This window comes from Fukomys damarensis, unplaced genomic scaffold (genome assembly GCF_012274545.1).
Source record: "Fukomys damarensis isolate Sample0158 unplaced genomic scaffold, DMR_v1.0_HiC HiC_scaffold_1, whole genome shotgun sequence".
NCBI classification, from domain to species: domain Eukaryota; kingdom Metazoa; phylum Chordata; class Mammalia; order Rodentia; family Bathyergidae; genus Fukomys; species Fukomys damarensis.
The window spans coordinates 53,679,878-53,684,204 of record NW_022900913.1 but is presented as its reverse complement, the minus strand read 5'-3'; the positions used below and the strand labels follow the sequence as shown (position 1 = coordinate 53,684,204).

The 4,327-nt window shown below is 45.5% G+C and overlaps 1 protein-coding gene across 1 annotated transcript in view; it reads left to right on the top strand.

Moving 5' to 3' along the window:
* LOC104871457 overlaps positions 1-3,502 on the top strand; it is a 5,233-nt gene extending 1,731 nt beyond the window's left edge. The window contains exon 2 of the mRNA XM_010637352.2: positions 2,811-3,502. The gene's annotated coding sequence lies outside the window, so the exon portion shown is untranslated. The remainder of the gene's footprint in view (positions 1-2,810) is intronic.
* The last annotated feature ends 825 nt before the right edge of the window (positions 3,503-4,327 follow it).

The window sequence follows — 4,327 nt, the reverse complement described above, 5'->3', positions numbered from 1 at the left end:
GATGTGGCAAGGGCAAATATAATGATGATGGCAGAAGAGGGTTTTATACAGAAGGGGAGAAAAATGAAATGGGGAAATAAGAAGAATTTAAACTAATCAGAGAAGAAGAAAATTCTCCAGAACAGGAATTGCAGGAGGTAAACAGCCGGGTGGAGGTAAACAGTCGGGAGACCATCCACCCGACGGTACTGAACCCCTACACACTGCTGAGCCTCATTCCGCCTGCACATGTATGGTACTCAGTCCTTGATCTCAAAGATGCATTTTTCAGCCTGCCCCTGGCACCAGTGCGCCAGCCGCTCTTTGCATTTGAATGGACAGACCCGGACACTGGAACTACTGGATAATTGACATGGACTCGATTGCCACAAGGCTTTAAAAACTCCCCCACACTGTTCGGGGAGGCTCTCAACAGCGATCTACAAGAGGTAAGGAAAGCTTTTCCCTATGCAACTGTTCTCCAGTATGTAGACAACCTCTTAGTGGCGACCACAACTGAGAAAAAATGTCTCACAGCCACCGAGGGACTCCTGGAGGCCCTACAAGGTCTGGGATATCGAGTGTCCTGGAAGAAAGCCCAGCTCTGCAAAACCAAGGTAATTTACTTGGGTTATGTTCTTGAAAAAGGAAAAAGAAAGTTAGCTGAATCCAGGGTGTCAGCAATCCTTCAGATCCCCACACCCAGCTCAAAGAAGCAGGTGCATGAGTTCCTGGGGGCCATAGGATATTGCAGAATCTGGATACCTAGCTTTGCTGAAATTGCCAAACCCCTGCATGAGGCTACGGAGGGGGGGAACACACCCCTTGAATGGACAGAGGCTTGCCAGCAAGCATTCCAGACACTCAAGACTGCGCTCACCACAGCGCCAGCCTTAGCCCTGCCTGATTTAAATAAACCATTCACCTTATATGTGGCAGAGAGGAACGGAGTGGCAAAAGGAGTGATCACGCAGTCTTTGGGGCCTTGGAAGTGACCTATAGCCTATCTATCCAAAAGACTTGACCCAGTGGCCAGAGGATGGCCGTCTTGTTTAAGGATGGTAGCTGCGGCTGCTGCTTTAACTCAGGAAGCTGATAAATTGACTTTTGGCCAGGATCTGACTCTGATCACTCCTCATGCCATTGAGACCCTGCTGCACAATTCACCAAGTAGATGGCTATCAAATGCTAGATTGCTGCAGTATCAGGGAGTCTTGTTAGAATAGCTGCGCATTAAATTTGCCACAACATCTAACCTGAATCCTGCTAGTCTGCTCCCTGAGTCGGATGACCAACTGCCCATCCATGACTGCCTTGAGACTCTTGAAAATCTGTGGGGAGGACATCCAGATCTGACGGACCTGGCCCTTCCCCGGCCTGAGGCAACATACTACACTGATGGATGCAGTTTCATACGTGAAGGTGTACGATATGCAGGAGCAGCAATAGTCAATCAGGATCAACAGGTAGTATGGGAACAAGGGCTGCCCCAAGGGACATCAGCACAGAAGGCTGAACTGATTGCTTTAACTAAGGCTCTGGAATTAGGAAAAGGGAAAAAGATAAATATTTTCACTGATAGCTGTTATGCTTTTGCTACTGTCCATGTACATGGAGAAATTTACCAGAATAGAGGACTTTTAACATCAGAAGGGAAAGAAATTAAAAACAAAGTTGAGATATTGGCTCTGCTGCAAGCCATCTGGCTGCCGAGGGAGGTTGCCATCATTCACTGCCGTGGACATCAAAGGAATTCCAGCCCTGAAGCGATTGGAAACAACGCAGCTGACCAGGCAGCAAAGCAAGCTGCCCAAAAATCAGTGGGGAAACAAATGGTGCTGCTACCTACACCCGTGCTCCCAGAGAGGCCTGAATACACAGAGGAAGAAATAACGGAGATGAGTAAGAACCACTGGACCAAAGGAAAGCATGGATGGTGGATGACAGATGAAGGGAAGGTCGTTCTGCCAGCCGCAGTGGCCGACACTTTGCTAAATGAGCTCCATGAATCCACCCACCGAGGAGAAAAGAGGATGATGGCCCTGCTATGGCCCAACTTTGTCAGCAGAGAATTAGCCCAGAAGGCCCGGAACAAAGTGAGACAGTGCCCCACCTGCCTCAAGGTAAGCGCGAATCGGGTAACTGGGCCCCCAGGGGTCCAATATAGGGTCTGACTTCCGGAGAACACTGGGAACTGGACTTCACCGAAATGAAACTACGCATGTATGGTTACAAATATCTGTTAGTTTTCATAGGCACATTCTCAGGGTGGATGGAAGCATACCCTACTAAAAAGGAAACAGCTGAGGTAACAGTAAAAAAGCTCCTGAGATAGTTCCCCAATTTGGCTTGCCCTTAGCCCTGGGGTCCGACAATGGCCCAGCCTTCACGGCTAATGTGTCTAAACTGATTAGCCTAAGCATTGGAATTAGATTGAATTTACATTGTGCTTACAGACCTCAAAGTTCAGGACAGGTAGAAAAAGCTAACAGAACACTAAAAGAGATTTTAACTAAATTGACCCTAGAGACTGAATTAAGTTGGGTGGAGCTTCTCCCTTTTGCTCTGTTGCGTATTCGATGTACTCCCAAGCCTCCTCTGAATCTGTCACTCTTCCAAATTATCTATGGGCGTACTCCCCCCTTGGTTCCCCATATAGATATGGAATTAAAGGAGAAATTCTCTCATCTGAGGTTGCTTAAGTCTCTGAGAGCTTTACAGGAAATACAGTCTCAACTACAAAACCAGGTTAGAGGATCTCTGACCCTTCCTCATGAGAAACCTCTACAGCCACTGCCCTATAAGCCGGGAGAACTGGTTTATATTCGCAGGTTTGACTCCAAGACCTTGGAACCACGGTGGAAGGGGCCTTTTCCAGTTGTCCTGTCTACTCTGGCTGTGAAGGTTGCAGGACACCCAACGTGGATCCATCACAACCACCTCAAGCCCGGACGGGACAACAGCCCAGAGGTGCACGGAAAATGGAGCGTCGTCAGCAAACCCGGAGAATTGAAAGTAAAACTCCGCTCAACTGGACCTTCATTATGATCTGGGTGATTTCCCTTGGGACAATAATAGCGTTGTCCAAAGAGAACTTAGGTCATACTAAAAATGTTTGGGTGCAATTAGCTGAATCCTTAAATTTGTCTGAAATATGTTTAAATGCTGATGTGAATTTTCATTATGTGCTTGGAAGTTGTTTGGTTCCAGTATGCACCCCACTTGAAAATATTAGACCATATACTATGTTTAAAAATTTCCCACAAGTAAATCTCAGTTATTTGGATAGTTACAATTGGGGACAAGTGACATGTTACAAACCAAAGAATGCTATTAAGCTATATACCCCTTGAGTAGCTATGTCCAATAACTCTCTGTGCCAAATATAAAGGTTGTACTTCCCAGTGTTTAAATCTTAAACAAACAGATGTAATGAAGTGCTCTAGAGAACAAATAATGGGCCAACTATAGAAAAAGACATACAAAAGCTCAAAGATTTAGCTACAAAGATTCATAATGAGCAGATAGGATGGGATTTATTTAAATGGTTAACAAGTTGGTTACCTGACATTACCTGGGTAAAACAATTGATACTCTGTGTAATGGCATTAGGATTTTGCATTGCAATAACTTGTTGTCTTTTACAATGTGTTCCTTTATTAAAGCCCAGAGTCAGATATAAGTAAATCAAAGATTTGATTTAGGTCCAAAAATCAGTGGGGAATGTAAGAGCCTGACTGAACCAGAGCAACTCCATGTTGACCAGCAAACGACCTAGAGACTGTCACTCCCCGCCATCCCTTATAGGATAACTAATGATTAATTGTGAATTGTTAGGTAACTGCTTTGAAGTAGCTGGGAAACTAAATGGAAACTGTAGTGAACACAGAGACCCAACACAAATCACGCCACTCCTTACTTGCCTGTAGTTGAATGTTCTGAACATTATAATCTAAGTTGTAAATGGAATAATGGATAATCGCTCTGCTGATCATTAGTACATGACGGTCAAGTATATGCTTGATGACCACTAGCTCAGATCAACTGATTCTTTGCCTTTGTCCTCTTCCTGTAAGTTTTAAGTGTAACCCCCCCCTTAGCCCTATATAAAATGGCCTCTGTTTCTGAGCTAGCCGCCTCTCTGAGCTACTTGGCTTGGGGAGTGCCATCTGGCCAGACTAATAAAGGTCTATTTGCCAACTTGCCTGGTATGTTCCTTCCTGGGTGACTCTCGCTGTCCGACAAGCTCCTGGAGCCTCGCTGAGCTTCTGAGGCCAGCATCGTGAAAGCCTCTTGGCTGTTCACACTCCAGGAGTAAAAGTGAGACTTAATTCTTACAAAGGAACCC